Below are 21,971 nucleotides of genomic sequence, written 5' to 3'. Positions count from 1 at the left end.
TACAATTATAAACACTTCCATGATCCGATCATAAATTCTGAGGATATCCAAAATCTCTGAACCACCAGAAAACGTTTCTACAATTTGATCAATATTAGGATCATTTTTATAACCCTCAACGACTGTCTAGCCAGATAGAGCATCGACACATACAAGGTAGGACTTTTCTATCATATGAAAATAAAGCCGTAGAAATTGATTCAAAAATCATAGAAGAAATCACATCAGGCGATAAAACATTGACTTGCTCTTTGAATTACCCAAAACTTGCATTTCTCAATTATCATTTCGAGCTTCTTGTTGATTCCAGGCCAGAAAATTGATTTTCGTGCACGTCTCTATGTCTTAGTGATTCCCTTATAGCCTCAATGAAGTTTTCTAATCCATCTCTTTGATATTCTTTTGGAATAATAGTTTATGTTCGCGTCAAAACTAGTCCATTGTCAACCGTCAACTCATTCAAAATAGTCTTGGACAACTTCACAAATGGATTTGAAAATATGTTCTTGTTACTTAGACCACTTTTAACTAATCTTACTAAAATTTGATAGTCTTTATCAACTTTTGTTATTTTTATCTCTACTTTCTAGATCATCAAAAAGTGTTTTTTATAGAGCATCCACAACCAAATTATATTTTTATTTCTCCTAGGGAACATAAACTTAGTAATATTGGAGATCCTTCAATTATTTTTTAAACTTACAGGTTTTCAATTTGATTTTTATAATATTTATTGAATATGGTTTGATGGTTTGTTAGTGAATTATGATCATTTACTAATTCAAACTTTGGTAAATCCACTCAAATAAATGGGATTGCAAATTGAATCAAAATAGATTCCTACTTTACCCCTGCGTATGGTGATTCTCCATTGTAAACAAATCTTGAAGCATATTTAACTAATCTTCATCTTTCTTCATGTTTTTGTAAAAAAAAAAATGGAATGGAAGACTCTTCAAGATCATTACAATATCTAAATACATACATTTTATTAAGTCAAATATGTGATATTGCCACTTTTATGGATTTTTTTTTATTGCCAAGGAGTAAGGCATTATTTAAAGGTCCACACGTACTTCTGGTATCAAAATTCTTGTTTTGAATGTGTTCATCATGAGCAAAATGAATATTTCAAAATTTTAAATTTCATGATTATCTCTCGCCCTCCACTTTCTAGGTTGCTTTTGGGTTGACAGACAGCATATGTAAAGTATCAATGCAACGCAATAAGCAAATTTTTGATTACTTCCTTACATATAAATTATGTATATTTTGTACGTATCTAATAACTTTCTTTAATTTACACATCTTAAAATGAAATATTTCTACTGTCACGAAAACATACATTAATATTTAATTGGAGCAGAATGATTAATATTCCTCATTTCCACAGTATACATTCGTCCAACAAAATAGATTAAAAAAATGCACTATATATGACTGAAATGACTTTCTTATTGTATCATGTGTCTTTATCACACAAACGCACTACGTAAATGGTGTAGTAAAAGAAGAAGCATTATTTTTCCCATTGACGGATTTAGTAATTTGTGTTTCTCGCGTAGTATCAATAGGATTGATTAAAACTTCACAGCATTACAAAGATAAAATTTCATTATGAAACAAAACTTTTTCAAAGTTATGTGACCATTTGACGGAATATTGTTAAAGTGTACGTTTAAGATGGACAGTTGACACCAGTAAAAAGAAAATACGCCATATTTTACATTTTTTCTCAAACAAGGCGAAGAAGCAAAGTTACAAATGTGAATATTATTTACGGTCAGGTTATTGTAACAGCCAATCATGCCATATTTTGATTTTGTAAATCCGTTCCAGTAATTTGAATGTCAAATATGCACCATATATATATTATATCTGTAGTTGTAGTGGTGGATTAGAGTTTTACACGAACTGGAAAAAATTCAAAATTACTAAAGCTGATTTTTTTTAAAAGTTACTCCGACTCGATCCAAAATAATTTTTGTAACATTTGACTTTACTTGAACTCAAATATTTAAAACTTAGAACGTTCGAGAAATAATTAGTCGATAATAATTACAAGTATCACAATAAAGGACAATAAAAAACTATTAAACGCGCTCTTTTCTTATTAAAAGAAGAGTAGATGAAGTATTAAAAAAAACCACTTTCATAATATGTACAAGCTCTTAAAAAAATAATTGATATTTTGTCGAAACATGAATTAAACCCAACACAGAACTCAAACGTCAAATTTGACTGAACTCGAAGATTTTGAAAAGAATAACACCACTATTTTATTGTCATTTATAATATACTTACAAGTAGCAACAATAATTAAATGTTCTCTCTTCAAAAATGGAATAAAAATTATAACTGATTTCATATTTCTTTTATAAGAATTAATGAGCCATGGAGTACTTTAGTCTCTAAACACTCCGGGTCTATGCTTTACCTACACACTAAACCTCTGACATTACTAAAGTCACATTTATTATTTTAAATTAGCCGAGTTTTTAGGCATCGACTAACTGACAAACTTTAATTTTGTAATATAGAAAATAACTTCCCCAACAACTCCTTAGTACTACTATACGTTTTTAATGAGAAAACTCACACGTAGCTAATCAATACTTAAATGTGAACTCCTGAAGGATCAAATAATAGTATTAACTTTTTGATAAATTTCTATATGACGTGAAGTAGCCAGGAGTATTTTAAGTCTAAAAAGCGCTTTGTGGATATGCTTTACCTATAGACACTCGTTGCAAAAACTTCTCCTAAAGTAAAATTTATTATTTTTAATTTTTATACTACTAGTCTTAGTATCCGGCCTTGCCCAAAGTATTTAGAAGTCGACAAACAGACACTTTTTCGCTTTAAAATATAGAAGATAATTCTCAGTGTCAGTGTTAGACTCAGTTTTTCAAAAGTACACCCACATGAAGTTATTCAATGCTAAGATGTTCTCTCCTTAAGAATGAAAAAATAAAAATAACAGCAAGTGAAAAAAAGTTTAAGACGTGACGAGCAAGAGAGTATTTTAGAGAGCTACTTTTTTATCTTTAGCTACCCCCGCTGGTTGTTGAACCTCATGTAAAGTGATATTCACTATTTTATATAAGTTCTATTCTTTTTTTAATTCAATGCAGCATACAACAAGCCTACGATATTCATTAATATGAGTCATATTAATGAAATCCATTTAAGTTAAATTATGTGAGGAAATTCTTATTTCTTAGATTAAAATTGACTTTATTGATAACAAATAAAATTATTTATTACTTCATTGTTGGCTCTTAAGTTGAATCAATGTTATTTTTAAAGACTTTTTCACGAAAGTAACAAGATTATTTGCAAATGAACAGATTTTTTACTCGATTAAATCAAATTTTATCAACTCACTGAATACTCAAATTATATCAACTCACTAAATACTCAGATACTAACTCCTAACGACATTAGGTAAAACCCTCATTTCTTTAATTTAACATCATTTTAGATTGGGGAAGAATAAGTTGATGCTAATATAAATACCCGGGATTAAAATTTTGTGTTATTAATTAAGTGTATTTTTTTTAATAATATGAGCTTATCATTAGAAATAAATCCTCATATTACCTACAAATATCAAGACCTTGCTTCATTTATATAGAAAACTTTAAATTCTAATGATTTTAGTGTTCCCAGGAATCCATAATTGATTTCAAAAATGTATGATTTCTTCATTATTGACTTGACTGCATCCATATCTTTTGGTTTATTTGTGGATATTCTTATTATTGTTTCTGGAAGACAAAGATATATCAAACGTCTACAATCAAAATATTAACATTCATAATGTGACCTTGACTGATATAACTGATGCAAAAATTAAACAACCTTACTTCTACATAAATTTGTCAAAGAATGAGTCGGACATGGCTAGTTTTTTTTTTTTTTTTTAATGTGCTTGATATATTGTCCTGCAATTCTTTGGATGTTGACTCGAAATAACAAATAGTCCATTGATATAAAAAAAATGACAAATAACTGTGTTTCATAAAAATAAAAGGAAGTAATAGTAAATTATTTTTCTTTTCAAAATGCATATTTCTCTCCATTTGGTAATTTTATTAAAAACTAAGAAAGATTTGATATGAATGAAAAATCCTAGCCATGAACAAATTTTATTGAAGCTAAAACAAAAATATAATGTAATGATCTACTAAAGTAATTTGTGCGACTAAAAATTCAACAAGAGATAGATGGCAGTTAATTATTTCACCAGATATACAGTGATCCCACCTACAAAGTGAATATTCTTTTCTTAATCATTATCAACTAATTTATGAGTAGTGAATTTACTTTTCTACAACATATAACCTTTGATTTATATATACAAAAGCAAGATTTAGCAATTGATTTTTTCAAAAAGAACAACGTAGGATTTGTTGCAGAGTTTTGATTGAGAGTCCTCGTTGGAGAGAGAGAGTTGAATTAAGGATAAATATTTTGTAATTCTGACCTATTTCCTTATTTATTTCCTTCTTCCCCTCCCCCTTTGGAACAGCTGCTTGTATCTCATCTTTAAAAAATGTCACGACAACAAAACTGCTCTCCTACATCAGATATAATATATTATAAAGTATAATCCCATAATGTTCACTTATAATTAATTAGTGCAACCCTATCCGACCAATTAAAGGTAAACAAAAATAAAAAATTATGTAGAAGTAAGATGCATTCAAGCCTTTAGCAATGATCAGGAATATAAATTTTACGACAAGTCTGTTAAGAATAAATGTAGGAACATATTTGAATCATTATCTATTTGCTTACAGTATTATATTTATTATTGTTAAGCGATGATGGAGTATTCAGCAAAAAAAGATATTTTATAGAGGACGATCCTAAAAAAGTAATACACTCGGTTTTCATGATTATATATAAGTATTAGTGTTGAGACTTTGTCCGACCCCAATTTTTTTCTGGATAAGTCTTATTTAATTTTAGAGGGGGCAATATTTTGAAACCGTGAAGCGAGATAAACAAATTAATAACAGAACATTTTTTTTTCTTTTTTTTTACCAAAATGTCATATATACATTGCAATATGACCGTTTTCCGCCAGTTTAGGTTTAATATAAGATATATTTTCTAACAGAAAAAAGATATATTTTCATTCCATCAGCAATATATATACAGGTACAATAAATGTATACTTTTAACTTCTATCAAGGAAATAGCTTTCACTATATTTGGACATTTAACAAAGGCCTATCCTTGTTAAAAATAATGAATATATATAACCTTTTTGCTCTTTTTTATGTTGCTAAAAGGAAAGTTTTATTTATTTCTGTGTAAAAATTTGAAAATATTTTTTTCAAGGATATACATAGACAAAAAAATTGTAAAAAAATACAAACCCTATTATGATAATTTTTTTAAATAATATTTATTTAATAAACAAGCACAGAATCTAAATTATCTGAAGGAACATCAATTTTTATTAATATTGTGGGAGAAGTGTTAATTAATAAAAATAAGTTAATTCAATTTTAATATATAAAAAATATATATTTTGGCAGTACTGTGATGAAAAAAAATGTCTACCTGCAAATAAATTATAACTGTAGCCTATGTTCTACAGTTACTTTAACAATCTGAAACCCTTTACTAACCTCCAAATAAAACCAAATGACTATCAAAGCTTAGTCGTTTATTTTATTAGAAGTAGCCGAAGTAATCAACCTGAATGTTATGTGTATTGTCAATATCAAATGTACACATAATTGGATAACTGATCATAAGGAAACCGGTTTATGAAGTAAAAGAATTTATTATAAAAATGGTTAAATATTTTTGAAGGACACCAAACTTATATTCAATTAACGTGAGGAGTAATTATAATATTTGTAATTTACATATTGAAATTGAATTTTTCAATATTAATGACGTTTAATAATATTATTCAAATGACTATTTTATTTGTGATTTCCTATGTGGCCACTTTTTTTAGTACAAGGGATATGATAAAGCGTAGAACGGGAAATAATTGTTTTTGTTTCAACAAACGTCCAGGATGATCTTGACTTATACTAAAACGTCATTCATGTATATAATTAAACCAGGTTTGAAAAAGACGCATTACCTACTCTTTTTAAGAAAAATATTTTATTTGTGATAGTATATTTTTCCCTTTTCCTATTAATGTCTATTTAGTGTATACTTTTATGTAAATGCAAGTATAATATATAACCAAATGCTTAAAACTTGATTTTTACAATATAAATATATATGTGTTGGTTTATCTTTTAATTAAATTAATTTTTTTAGTCTAAAAAAAACTCAAAGACAAACAAATACTGAGATATACTTTCTTGATAAAATTTTTTATTCAAAATTTATCTATTTTTTGTGTAAATTGTTGTCAAACTCAAAATAAACTTATCAACAAATTAATTTTAATAACTCTAAATATTTCAAATACTTCCATAAAAAATAATGATTAAGCCGAAAAATCATGATTTTGTCTTAATTCATAGTACATTTAAAATTCGATTTGATGAAATAAATTAATTGGCTGTTAATTTTCCTTCCGTTATACCCAACGGTTAAAATTATTGAGTTCAGGTTGAAGGATTTGCTGTATGGTTATGTCGTTTAATAAGTCAAAATATTTATGAGGAAAAAGTATTATTCTCCGTATGTAACTAATAACTAAGTATTTGTGAACAATTTTTGCATCAATTTCCTTTCATAAAATGCCATTCGGGACTCTTCGTAATGTTCATTGTGATCAATATTAATAATACTACAAATAGTGTAATTGGAAGAAACATATATTGTCAACCCTCATTAAAAACAAATGAACATTATTGTATATTTATCTAAAATATATTACTAACAATATAATTTAATTATTGATGTCTTTTTTAAAATGAATTTTATGTTCACTGAGGAAACGGGGAAAATCTCATTTCCAACAAAAAAAATTATTTTTCATGTGATAAAAGATAATAAAGGATGAAATTTATGTCTGAGTATCCATGGAATAATATTAATTTTTAGACAGAGAGAGAGATAGATAGAAATATGGGGAAAACATTTATTTGTATATATTAAGGTGTCACAAAAAAAACAAAATGTTTTAGTATCATGAAATCTGTGTTGTTTTATTATAAGTTTTTTCTATATATAACTAACATAACAAAAATCATACAGATATCTTAAAAATTCAGCCAGCCCTGGAGGTGTAACGATTTACTCGATTTTAAACTAAAAAAATGTTACAAATTTTATGGTATATTCACAATAAAACTTTGTATTTCAGTGAATATGACTTATTTTACATGCTTAAGATGTGATCCCTTATCTTTTAAATTCTACACCCTATATGGAGAGGAAGGGTAAGCTTCCCACATCCCCTACCAGGGGAAGAATATCCCTCATTCCAAAAAATGGAAATGGAACAAAACTCAGCCAATTGATAACTTTGAAAATTTTGAACCAATCTTATAGGATATCTTCAGGTACTATTTCTAAGGAAATAAAACCTATTCTAAATTAGAAATGGGGGCGTGAGCAGAAAGGTTTTCGGAAGTACAGAAACATTGTGGATGTTAGTAAAAATGTTCAAGTATCTATGGATTCGTTAAAATATAGGGAAAAGTATAGTGCAGTCATTCCTATTGATTTTAGCAAAGCGTTTGACACAATTTCTTATTCCTTCATGCTAATCTGTGAAGAAGTACTTTTTCGATATTTTTTCAACCCCATATGTGATCTTCTTTATAATGGAACATCAACCATATCTATAAGTGGAATACAGAGTGAACCAATTGAGTTAGGAAAGAGATGTAGACTTGGATACCCAGTTCCTCCTCTCCTGTTTGTTGCAGCTATGGAATGATTGACATCCAATTTATTACGGAAGTACAGAGGTTTTGGCATCTCCTTCGTGAGAAATGTCATTTAGTGGATTGTATGCTAAGGGTCTCGCCCTCAAGGTGGAAACGAATTCAGAAGCTCAACTGTTGAATATATTTGATGTTCTCCTTACTTACTTCAGTAAGTTTCAAGTAAAATCATGATTGAAAATCATTGGGGACAAAACCTGAATTGTCCCTTTAGGACAATGGAAACCGTTACCTCTATGGTTATCAACACTTGTCAAGTGAGCAACAATGTGAAGATTTTGGGGACTGTATGGAACTCTGAAGGATCCTGTCCCTCCAATTGGTCGAACTTAATTTATTTTGCAAAGCGATCTTGCTTTGAATTGCGTAGATTTAACTTGAAAAAAATAATCGAACTGTACAATACCAAACATGTTTTGCAAATAATATATGTTGCGTCTGCCGTCCCATCAGTTGCTGAGAAAGCCATGAATAAGGAAGAAGTTTGGCTGAAAATACTTTTCCATAATAGATATATTACCACTTGTAAAAGACCACGCAATCAGTTAGGAGGGGGGTTATCTTTTCTCTCCGATATTCTTCTAAATATATATATGGGAAGTTATTTATTGATATTTGTAGAAGGCCTAAATTAGAATGGAGAAGATTTGTCACAAAATCGTCAATCTATGCTATTCTTACGTTTTCTTCTGTTATCTCTGATAATTTCATAATTGCAATATGTAGTTCATTTTCAGCTGAATTGTTTGGTATAAGACTCCAAGATTTGACACTAACAGTATCTTTGACATCATTCAACAGAATCAACATAATATACATTTTTTTAAAACCTTCCGGGACCTGCAGAGCTGGAGATGATTCTCTTAGTTGACCCAAAACCCAATTCCTATTTTAATAGTGGAAGATTATTTTTTGCTCTTCAGAGAACAGCAAAAATTCACCTACCCCTGGTTTCTTGGTATCTGAAATTTCATTATGGGGCTGTAAAGTCTTCTGAACCAGAAAACTTGTGTAAAAAGTATATATCGTTGTTTAGCCTGCCGGTATTTTATGAGAAGAAAAGACTTTGTTCACTCAAGGGAATTCTTGACGGTAGGAAATTTACTTCATGGTTACAGATCTCTAATAACATCATTGATTACTTCAAACCATGCAAGACAGTGGAAAAATGTTTAACAATACAGTGCATGTTTCTTATGAATGTTCGGATCTATTGATTGTCAGGACATTTTTGGAATTGAATTTGAAAGAAAAACAGTCGAATGTTTTTAAAAAATAATGACAAATATAATAACGAATTTTAGTTTGTACTGATACTTTTTTCTGTTTGAAAATGAAATTAAATCGGCAATGTGGAAATTAATGCAAAAATTTGCAGGTGCTCATACCGCTCCTCAACTAATACCAGCGTTGGCAGTTGCCCACATTGCACATATCCAGAACTGTCCTTCGAAGTAAGATATCGGAAGGGCTTCAAATCCTAAGCACTTTTTAGTGTGCAAATTTTTTGGTTGTTCTATATCTACACAGAATTGCTTGCAGTTAACTGAATGAAACGTTATGACAGCTGAGCTGCTTTCCTCCTAAACATTTTTGAAATGGAGATGTTACCTCACTGTCTTTTTTGACATACCAAAAATATTGACAATTTACAACCGTATCTCTAAGTCTAGTACCAATTTTGTTTTTGTTATGTTCTCAACAGTTTATGTAAGATAAAAATATCTTTATCGAAGAACCTATGTAGTAGCTATCTGATAATTTTTGCAACTCCTGGCTGGGGATTGTAGAGATATTCTTAATAGAGTTTTTTATGTTATGATACTCATATGTGGGAACAGTTAATGGCTGTATAGTGCAGTGACACGCTGAAATCAGGCAACTGTAGACCATATTTGACTATTAAAATGTGTTATTCTTTCAATTAGCTCAAATACTGGTTGTTTTTAAGTGATTGACCACTTTGATATTGCAACAAATAACCCTGTATAAGAATGAGGTTGTACATTATAATTTTTCAAATCATTTTTTTACTTAAACATTATGAAGATTATTACTTAAGACTATGATTTCCACTAGCTTCTATAAAAGTCTCTAGACGAGATCGGAATACCTTATTTTCTCCTCTAATGCTATTAAAAAAATGGATTTGAGGTTGGTGATGTCGCAGTCTCTACAGGTTTTGACTAAATATGCTACCAAATTGAAAAGTCCAAATGATTCATTTGAGGGGACTGGTGAGGCCATAATTTGTACCAGAAATGCATGTTTTTTGGGTCTACCACTCCTAAGCCGATCTAGATTTTAACCATCCTCCACAAGCTTTCTGACCATTACACTGTATTGTAGTTATCCTTTAGACTCTTAACAATGTCAGAGTTGCTATGGTTGGTACGATCAACGTTGTAATCTCTTACAATGTTGCTTCAATTTTTATTGAAATATCGAAATAACAATGTTACTGCACTTTTTCGTTAGAAAAAAAATCCAGTTTCAGCTGATGTAATTGAAAAAATGTGATTGAAATTTTACAAAACCTCTTTAATCGTCAATTAGGTGTTCAAAGACTTTTCGAACGCCTACTTCATACTAAAAATAAGTCCAGTATTTATATTCTCATTCGAAATTTATTTACCAAACATTTGTTTATTGAAATATTGATATTTTTTCCATTTGTACATACGTATATATGTTTTGGTTAAAACTTTTGAATATATGTATACCTAATCACCCAAGGGAAATCCAATATCTAAGAGTATAAATTACTCACGTTTTTTATCAAATGAATAAACTAATTTTTATATGGGTTGAAAAAAAAACTTTTTTTGTTAATTTTTATTTTTTCTCTTTATGGAATACGGCACTTTTTTGATTGAAGTGTACTTTTTAAAATCTAGATATTCTGAAAACTTTAGAAAAAATAAATAAGAATAATTAATGTTTAAAGTAGAAGTTTTTATTGAGTAGATAATGTATTTATGCATGAATAAAAATGTATTTTATGCAAAAAAGACATACATATATTTGTTTTTATATGCATATTTGTGTTCGTGTTAATATAAAAACATTCTATAAAAAAAAGATAAATTTTCACATTTCTCTTAACATCATAATGTATGTCAATTATGAGTTTGATGAGTTAAACTATTAGAAAATATAAAATATAGCTTAAAAACTTCATTTTTTATTCAATATTTTATTTCCTGAATCATAAATATAACGAGAATGGGCTCTCAGTAAAGCATAATCCTTCGACATTTTCTTAAGATGATACATCAAAGTAAAAAATGTACAATATTATATTTAATATATATATCACATTTTTTATAGAATTGTATTATTCATGTATGTGTGTTGTATCCCAAAAAGTGATAAAATCTTTCATTATTTTTCAAAAATATGAACTTGTTTCCTAAATTACTTATAATAATAACAATTTCCTCTAAAAATTATGTCTATATTTCTTTGTTGTAGTAAGGATGTCAGTATTCGGAGTGATGACTATTTTTGGTACAAGAAAATATTTCAGCTCTGTATATCACTTATTTCAAAAATGATTGTTGACTATGCATTTTGATCATTAGTATGACTTTGACCTTGGATTCTTGTTGCATGAAGTTGCTTTTTTTAAACCTACATGATGACAAAAATTAGAGCTCTGTATATAAGCTATTGTCGATTATGTAGTTTTACGTGTTGTGTTACCTTTACTTTGACCTCTCAAAATCTAATGGCTTCTTTTTGTGACCATAAATAATCTTCATTCCAAGGTAGATAAAAATTGATCCGTAACTTTTCCTGTAATCTTGGAACAAACAAATAGACAGAGGCTTAAGCATTCCAATTGTTCGACGGAGGTAATTTTATTTTTCTTTTCATTTAATTGTTACAATAAATGTTTGCTATTTTAATTACAACTGGCTGTTCTTTCAAAGAATTAATCAGAATAATTTGAATTTGGTACTCAAAATGTTGGGATAAATTGAGTAACCAAATAATGTTAAAAATATTTAAAAGCTTTTATTTGATTTATGCTCATCAGTTTAACCTTGAAATGACCTGTAATTAAAATTAATCAATTTATATTTCATTGTGATGATAAAATTTTGCTACGTTAAGTGCAATTTGCAACACTTACAAAGGATTAAGCAGAATAATTTGTGTTGCACACAAAATTATGTAATGAGTTGAGATACTTGGAAGTGTTAAATATAGGTTAAAGCTTTCTTTTAATTTATGAGACGTAATTTGATCTGAATATGGTTTTTCACATAAGATTGATTTTTATATAATTATTTTATTGTGACAATGAAGTTTTGCCTTTTTTAAATGCGATTTGAAGGGCCTCCAATAAGTTAATTAAAATAATTTGTACTTATAAATTGACAATTATTTATTAAAAAACAGTTATGTAGGCTTAATTTGGCAAAAAAGTCATTCTATACAGTTTACTAAAGCATAGATTCATATTAGTCTATCTAAAAATAAATAAGACAAATCATACAGATATAAAAAAGTGAATTATTTTTTCCCACCTAAGCAGTTAGCCACATTTTTCTTTTTAGTTGTAAATGTCTGTAAGCTTTTATGTATTATTATTTAAAATACATATATATATTGCATAAACAATTAAAGTGAGAGATCGAGTGGAATTATTTTTATTTACTATTTGTATAAATGCAATATTATTACTATATTTTTAAGTTCAAGGGGATTTGCTTTCAATACAACTCAAATATTATAACTAAACACATAGACGGTAGAACAGACAGGGGGAGGGGTGAAGATGGAGTTAAATTTACAGTTTTTTAAAGAAAATAACGATGAAAAGTTTTATGATTATTTTGAAATCAGTATATTGTTGACCCAGAGTGAAAACATACTAACTGGCAATGCATAAAAAAAACTTTAATAACTTTTTGGGGGTTACCATAGATAAATGTCTGGATTCTGTCATTTTTTTTTAATACCAAAAGTGAATATTTTTAAATATTTCAGAAGCTACAATATGCTAACTGCAATGTGGGTTGATATCATTTATTCAAAAAGAGTTATTTTTATAGAAGAATAAAGAATAATAGCTTATTAATAGACAACTTGACTATCAAAGTGTTGGAATTAAAGTATAACAAAAAGTTTGCAGTGGTTTTCATTTATTTTTAAATTTTTCAGTAAGGAAATATAACTATTTTATTTACTATTCGAAGGTTGAATTGTCTTTATAAAATAATAAAGGTATTGCAAAAATAATCTTTGTGAATGTTGTCTAACTACATGCCAATGAAATTTGTGTAGTTATTGGCATCTGACAGCTTTCTCTCTTAAATTAAGTTTTTCTTTTTTTAATTCTTTTTACAACTTTAGGACGGAAAATAGAAATAAATCATGTAAATGTCGCATTTTTATTTATTTCAAATACACTTTGGAGGCCACAAACCATAAATTTTTTGTTTATATGTTATTTTCATATGCTTCATACAATCAGAAACCTACCATTTCAATCAAAAGACATAATAAGATTATATTTTATTGAATACTCATAAAATCAACATTACTTTTGAAGTATTAGAATGGCGGAAGCAGTTTTAGAGGAGATAAATCCCCTCATTGATAAATGGGGCTTCAAAAACCACAAACCTTCAAAGAAATAGTTGCAGATGTCGATTGCTTAATAAATGAATACTTAAAAAACAAGGAGAAAAATGCTGCCGAAGATATCTACACAAACAGAAGTTTGTATTGTATTTGTAGATGACAATTTTGGGAAGTTTAATTAAATAAAGGTCTGTAACAATGGCTTCTAACTTAGTGGAACATCGCTCAGTTCTCAACATCAATAACATCGGTTGGAGTCAATCAACCACCAACAGTTCCTAAATAAAAGGCTGAAAGTGATTCCTTCATTAGTCAATTCCACTTCATCTCATGATGTAAAAAATATTTTAATGACTCGAACATTTGATAAGAATTTTTTTCTTTTCTTTTTTTTCTCTTTTCCGTTCTTCTTCCGATTCCTTCCTACCCTCATAGAGTTTTCTTAAAAAGTAGGCTATGAAGTGTGTTTATTTTGTTTGCTAGAGGTTTTAATCAATCAACAATATGAATTTATATATTATTTTTAATATTTCTTTTCACAGCGAATATTTCCATAAAGGGAATGCAAACATAAATCTCAATTTGTGCAAGTAGATAATATATGTTTAATAAATGATATACACAAAAAAAGAATCCATTTATTTTTCATTTTGTTTCAATATAAGTTTGACTCATTGCAATTGGCCTTAATTGGTGTACAGCTTACAACCGTTCTTTAATTTTCTGAAACAGCTGTATATGTCCAGGAAGGACATTGTTTGCTATTTTAGTAGCTAGCCAGACATGTTCAACGCCACTAAAAAAAATGAAAATAATCAACAAAATATTCATTCTACAATCGTGAAACGTGTATATTGCAATCCTTACTGGAAGAGACTAGTTGAGAGTGTAAACTTCTTAAAACTGGACAGATCATTTCTCTTGGAAGTCAGGCAGGGACAGTAAAAGTCTGAAGATTATTTTAATTCAACAACACAGCATGCAGGTCCAAAAATGAGGTCATATTACTAAATAGATTCACATTTTATAGCAAATTCGTGAAAAATCATTGATGATGAACCTTTGAAAAGGATCAGGGTCATTGCCAGTAATATGAAATGTTCTTAAAGGTTGATCAGAAAGTGTATTGCAGATGATTTGCGATACAAATCATACAAGAGGCGATGAGGTCAACTTCTGACATAAAATAACAGAGGCATTAAATTTAACTCAATTTAATGAACAAATTGAGCGCCTCAAAAAAATTGGTCTACCTAATATTTTCTTGAATGGAATTAATTTTTATGACTAAACTTTATTAAATATTTTGAGTTTTGTTGCACTATCCCTGAATGATCTTTTAATGTCTCTGAGTCAGTCGTTCTCAAATTTTATCGGTCGGAGGATAATTACAATACTATGGATATTTGCTGGCGCACTTTATATAGATTAGGACTAATCCATTATAATTAAGTTAAATATATAGAAAAATAACGAATTTAATAAAAGCATAATGAACTTATGTCTACTAAGTTTATTTATTTCTGTGTTAACGAGAAGCATAAGCTTGATGAGACTTGCAATTTCTTTAATTTACAACCTAATGTTTGAGAAAAAAAAACTCCTTTTCTCATGATTGCATTAAGGACGTCCTCTCTTTTTATACTTAATTTAACAAAGGATGAAAATCCCAGAACACAGCACTATAAAGTTGAAATGTTATGGCCAGTTGATTTTAGGATATTGGCAATTTTTTTTTTTTTTTTTTTGAAAGAACTAGAGAATGCTTAAAGAAAAAATCCTTTTTTTCTATTTTTTTCAACGCACGATGAAGAATGTTAAAAAATCTTCCAATTCATCTGTTAATGTTAACGTTAAATTATAATCTATTGCAGTTTCTACTTAATTCTTTATAATTCAGTTATATTTTGTAGTAGTATTTGATACTACTAATTATATATCATATTTTCTTCTTAAGTTAATAAATGTCCAACTATCAATGGACAAATTTCAGTTTTGTAATTTTTACATACCAAAGGAAAAATTTCGAGACTAACTTCCATGAATATTATTTGGCAAATCTCCTGCTTTCCCTTTAAACATTTTTTTAGTGGATATAAGGATATATGAGTATTCCACTTTCCCTTTCATGCTAGAGTTCAAAATATTGAGATGCTAAAAAATAGATACAAATTAATGTATTTTTGTAATCCCAAATGGACACTGGAAGAATTTAAAAAATAATATTGTATCATTGCTTAAAAAATAGGATAAGTTTTTTTAATAACTTGTTTAAACGGTTAAGTACCTGACCCCAAATTGATGTGCAAAAGACCCAATTGTGGTAAGACTCCATATTTGGACAAATATGTTCAAAGACTGGATTTAATTGCTTTTGTTTTTATAAAGTTTACAACAATAATGAAATGGTCCAAGACATATCTTAAATCATCTCCGAACGTGTTTGACATCAAGACCTCTTTATGAAGAAAGCAATCAATTAAAATAAGATTTTGGTTTTGTTTCATTATAAAATGTGGTATCTATTGGAACGTCTTTTTGTACTTGACTCTGGTGTTCTAAAAATGAGAAAGGGAAATTTCTTGGTATACCTTTCAAAGAAATTTCCACTATAATTATACTGTGCATTGCTACATTGGAGTTGATAGAAACATAGGGAGTCATAGACAAAATTTTAGTTATAGTACTTGATCCCACAATGAACAGCTGAGGAATCAATGTGGGTGGTTTAACAATATCATTGAATAAATACTACATAAAAAGGTGTTCTACTTTTATTGTAGTCATCACAAATCACCTTAGTGCAAACCCTCATAGAAAAAGTATTATCTGAGCAAATGCATACACAAAATTCTAAAAGGTAACTTCCATAGATCAATTTGTTATTCAGAATGTTAAAAACATTTTCACCCTTTGTAGTGAGACTTAACTATTTGCGAAAAAAAGAAACTCACTTGCACTCCAATCTTCTTTAATTAAACGAATTTGAATTGTACCTTGTTAGTATTGCTGGTTGACTCCTCAACTGTAAGTGCAAATCTGACCACGGGAATTTTTTACAACATATATTTTTCTAAAAATCAAAACATATTTCCAAAATGTGCTTGTTATTGGACAGAGATATTTTGCTTATTTTAAATGCTACCCTTAATTTCCTAACATCGTACTGACAGCTGTTGCAGAAGCCGGCAAAATAAGAGAATTACCCTAATATTATCAAACAACTTTTTACATTTAATTTAAATTCGTCAATTTCACCCTCCTCGAATAGCTGTTGATTCATTTTATGAGTCAATTAATCCTTAATAAAAACATTTAAATTGATAATTATTTAATTTGTGTGTTAGAGCCCGCTCCATAATTCAATATTATTGTTTGCGTCTCATTTGTGGGCTGGAGAGAATATTTATTTGAGGGACACTAACGAGTGCATCTGAAAAAGATGTATAGCTCACAATTTGAGAACCATAGCTCTAAGGAGACAGATTAAACATATACCACAGTTTTGTAACAAATTGCACAATTTCACAAATTCATTGTCGAATTTCTAAAAGAATTACTCATTCAAGAAAAAGAAACTACTACTTCAAAAATTTATTATTCCATTTTTTTTCTACAGCTTTCTAGTATATCAAAATAAAAATAGTACATTCGAATAAAAAATGCTTTATTGCATGATGAAGAAAAGTAGAAAATCGACTATATAATTGCAGATTTAGCCTTTTGATTATAGAATCATTATATTCATTCATAAAAATAATTTTAAATATTGTATTGGAAAAAGTATTTGCATGAGTGATTTGTCGACACGACTTAAGACATTATTTTTCTACTTAACTCAAAGTGTATCCTTAGGTTCTAAAAATTTAATATTTATTCTTATACTTCAGTATTCATAAAACAAGAATACTAATACTTGGTTCGTAATGTTAGACTGATTAATTCTAAAGTACTTCTTAGTACATTGACAGAAAAATATGAAAAATATTTTAATTTATTTTTTCACAATTAATATTTTTCTCATCGATTTTACAATGTACTTAAAAAGAATTATTCGACTACAAACGTATCCAGTTGCATCACTAAAGAAAGCTAAAATTGCTTAATTAATTTTTTTCCACTTGTTCAATGTGGCATTCTTAAAACTATCAATTTTGTTCTCTGGTACTTTACAATTTTAGAGAGCAACATTTCTACATTGGCTTCAATGTGATTCAAGTTGCGACGTCACGCATCAGTTTCACACCTTTTTCAGCCACATCATTGGTACCTTATACTGACTTCAAAAACTTCTGTACATTCTAAGAGCTATTATTATCACCTCAGGTATCAGTAGGAGTAGTAATGCGGTCAAATTTTACTGCAAAAGCATAACACAGAAAGTGGTACTCTAATCTTACCAGTTTGTGAGAACTGTTGATGATAGAAAACACTCGCTTGTTTTTTTTGTAACACTCAGGTCTCTCGATTTCAGATAGGTTAACTTTGAGCTTTTCCTTAGCAGATCTGTTCATGCTTTCATGTGAATTAAGATATGAATAGCACCAGTTTCTTGGTCAGATAAACACGGTGGGTGTTCATTTTCTAAAGAACAGAAGTTGCCACTTCATAGTCATACTACTTGTATTAAACTTTGAAAGAACAAGGTCACATAAAGTGTTATTAATTATTTATTGACCATATTTAAAGTAATTAATTATTTCTCTGTTTATGCGCTGAGTATGGTATTAATACTTGATTTGACTATTTACTTTATAAACAGTTTAGCTATAGTTTATAAAAAGGTAAAATATATTGACTTTAATACACTTCCGTCAAAAATATAATTGTTTCATGCAGAACTCAACCGATTAATTTTCAAATTTGAGGCCTTTGAGTATAATAACTAATAGGCTAACTATTGTGAATTATAAGAGATGTATTTCGATGTATGAAGGCGGTTTGAACAGTTACCCACTTAACATAGATACATGAATTTCTTTCTGATTTATTTATTTATTTTTTCCATATAGTCTCCTTGTTCTTCTACATACTTCTTCCAGCAATACTCGTATGCCTGTAACCCATCCAAATAGTACGCCTTGTTTTTCTCTGCAAAATAACTGTTCATAAGACACTTCTTATTGTTTGCACAATTAGCTTAGATACGTCAATATTTGACCAAACAAACCTATAAAATGTCTGTTTTTGTTTCATTAAGGGTTACACTTTCGAAAGAAAAAAAAATGACGGCTCAATACTCGATTTTGTCAATTTCCACAAAAACACTCACATCAACTCACTCAAAGGACTGTCGCATATTACTGCACGTCCAAAAGGCCTGAAACTATAGTGTTTTAGATGCTAGATAGATATAAATAGCTTTTAGTTACAACTGCTACCATTTCTACGATAGGGTTGCAAACTTTTCAAACCTCCCTCGTACATAAATTTCTGATGATTATCTTTTATCTCGATATGAATCGAGAAAAAATGAAGATATAATTTTGCCAATACAATAGATTATTATACTATACTTTATTAAAAAGGAAGATAAAGATTAATTATTTTTGCTTAAATTCCTTATAAGATTTAAAACATTCTTAACCATATATTAATTCATCACTTTTAGCTATGTCTTGCATAGTCATTTTTCGATAGGTATTTGTTTTGTTTTTTGTTCTTGTGTTACTTATTTTTAATTAAATTCATTTTTGTAAAAAGTGTCGTCAGTCCCACAGATGTAAACCATATTGCAAAACAAAGAACACATAAACAATATTTAGTTACTTAAAGAGTAATCCGTCGACTATGAAGATATTCTCAAACAAGAAGATCTTTGCTTGTTTTGGTTTTATTTTCCATCTTGAAGAAAGTAAGGAATGACGGTGACTTTCTTTATCACTTTTTCAACCAATCTCTCATTTTATATTCCTCCTATGTATAATTAAAAAAATTTCATTAGTTATCCAAGTCTCTAGAACTCTTTTATACCAGCCTCAGAATTCTAGACACATGAAAGACTCAAACCTTTAATTGCACCCTTTTTTCATTTCTGGATGGTGTTAGGTGCTTTGTTCTATTATTTACTTTATCCTACTTTTCTTTTACGGATAAAGGGAATTTTGTTAATGTTCCTCATTTGTATAATTTGGAGTTAACCCTTGATTATACAATCTATAATATGGAATATTCTAATAATCCTGAAGCTAATATTGCCAAGACAGGAATTAAAGGAAGGCTGTAAGAAAATTGATGTCATTTGATTAAACTTACTCCATAATTACTTTCATGAACGATTATTACAATTATTGATAATAATTAATGGAAGAGACAATTATTTGTTCGTTATCTAATAATATATGTACCAAATGCAGTCACCAAATTTTTTCACTGCGGGACCAATAACTTAAAGAATGATGAGGGTGGAGCATAACCATTCCGTTTTCTAACTTGTAGCACTGAAAGATTCATTGTCAGCAAACTTTCTCGAGAAAAAATTTATTTGAGTTTCTAAAGCACATTCCGAGAACTCATATTTCTCAGTATTAAATTTTACAGAAAACTTTAAATATGCAGATATATATTTAGTTTCATAGTGACGCCAAAGATTATAATCTTTCAAAACTGCAAGACTTACGCTAAATATTACGCAACTGGCTTTATTGTCCGTTTGTTTAAAAAAAAAAACTTTACCCCCTACTCTTCATTAAAACGTCACACTTGGTGTCCACTTCTCTTTTTTAGTAGCCATAATGAAGGGTGAAGAAAACGGGATCCAAAAAAGAAAGTATAGTATAGATGCTTAATTTTGGGATACTCAAATGAAGATGAAAAAAAGGAATATTGCTCCTGCTGGTGCTACATTTACATACACTGAATATATATTTCTAGAAATGGAAGGAATAGGACAAAAGTACTCTATGCATAAAATATAGTACAGCAATAGTAAATTCAGGGTAATTAGCAATCAGGATATTTTAGTATTCTAATTATAAAATTCATATTTAAATTTTATCACAAAGTTATGTGTTCCATACGTTTTATAAAGCAAATTCAAGGACCGTCGACAGGCAAGATGAATTTATGTCGTGGGCCAGATCTTACTCACATGCCTTAGTTTGGTGGCTCCTGAACTAAAAATCCTGAAATCACGAAAGATATTTTTCATAACTCCAGCTTGCCGTTGCGTACGAAATTGTATTAGTTGACATAAAAATGCACTATTGGACCCTATTGGGTCTCTACACTTTTTCTCTTATGATTAATACTTACAAAGAACTTTTGTTATTGAAAGTCAAGACTCCGGAAGAGTCGAAAAAAAAATTGGATTATTTGGATAACTATATAACCTGGACAATCTAAACCTCATCCATGATTAGTCATTTATTTCATACTTTAAAGTCTCTTTTGTGATTGAAAAAGAAGTGGAAGATGATTCTAGATACTTAAACATAATTTTCCTCTCTTTTATCGATTGTTTTGGTAGCAAAGCATATTGCATATAAAAAGTTACTATATTTTTTATCAAATCATCCTATAATTATATAATTGAACTGAATAGGTACATTAAGAAATTATATTGGAAAATATAGTGAGGAACAAAGAAATTTATCATTCTCCATCCACAAATCCATCATTGAAACTCGTGTGTTTAATCTTCTAAAGGTCAACTCCGCTTAAATTCCAACTTTATGTAAAGTCTTTTCTTGATAAGAGTCCTTTACTGGCATTAATGTCTATAACACACAAATCAATACTAAATAGTCTCTATAACAAATATCAATTTCATTTCTAAGTTTGAATTCGTCCTGTACTGAAAATATGGACAACTATACATCTTCACGTCTCACTCCAAATTTCATAGAGGATTTGTTGCAACGTTATAATTACAAGTCCTTTTTGGACTCAGAGTAGAATTGGGGATCAACAACGGAGTAATTCCAGCAAATGTTCTTGTTTATTTCATTTTCTCATTTCTCCTTGCCACAGCTGATTGTAGTTGATATAATGAAACGTAATGATCATTATTCTTTCTCTCCTTGAAAACATTCTTCAAATTGTCGGGGTTACCATATTGATTTTTGGTTTCTTTTTTCTTCAAAAGCATATTATACACTAGATTTTTATCATTAGTGATGTAATAAAGTATGAAAAAATAAAAAGATATATAACGTTTATACATTTCTAAAACTTATATAATTTTGCATACATAAAAGTATAAATTGATTATCTCTCTCAAAAAAAATACTAAATGACTAATATAGACGTTTTTCAAGAGTGTGGTTTTTCTTTTTAAATAATTATTTCGTAAGTTATATTTATATATAAGAATTATAGTGCTACTGAGAAGATTTTTTATTTTTATTATATCAACACAAGGCAGTAACCATTTATGTCAATTTTACTGCAATGAAAGATATAATTAATATTTTTGTATCCCTTGCATAGATTATATAAAATTCTTTCAAATTATTTTATAAAAGGAAAAAGTTTAGAACCGAATAACCTGCG

General features: G+C 28.8%; 1 protein-coding gene across 6 annotated transcripts in view; it reads left to right on the top strand.

The window, feature by feature from the left end:
* Positions 1-21,971, top strand: part of LOC121115278 (uncharacterized) — a 467,901-nt gene that overhangs the window by 280,765 nt on the left and 165,165 nt on the right. The window lies entirely within an intron of this gene.

This window comes from Lepeophtheirus salmonis, chromosome 1 (assembly GCF_016086655.4).
Source record: "Lepeophtheirus salmonis chromosome 1, UVic_Lsal_1.4, whole genome shotgun sequence".
NCBI lineage: Eukaryota > Metazoa > Arthropoda > Copepoda > Siphonostomatoida > Caligidae > Lepeophtheirus > Lepeophtheirus salmonis.
This window is presented reverse-complemented; position numbering and strand designations above follow the sequence as displayed.